Here is a 269-nt window from a genome sequence, read left to right on the forward strand (position 1 = left end):
GTACGAAACCAAGGAGAGCCAAAAGGAGAAAATACATAACGTTTACTCTACATTTCCTTCGGTAAATTATGGAAATAAATAACAACTTGTTTCCGCATCATTAACGACCAACAAGGGAGAAATTTACGGTTATGTAAAGCTCACATCTTGGGCTTATTTATTGCGGTTTTGGTTGCATGCTTGGGTGGAGGTGGGGGGACGGGATGGGGCAAGGGGGAGGGAGTTATTTTCTGATATATGGTCTATGGAATAATTCTCTGTGGCATCTG

The sequence above is a fragment of the Penaeus monodon genome, chromosome 23 (genome assembly GCF_015228065.2).
Source record: "Penaeus monodon isolate SGIC_2016 chromosome 23, NSTDA_Pmon_1, whole genome shotgun sequence".
NCBI lineage: Eukaryota > Metazoa > Arthropoda > Malacostraca > Decapoda > Penaeidae > Penaeus > Penaeus monodon.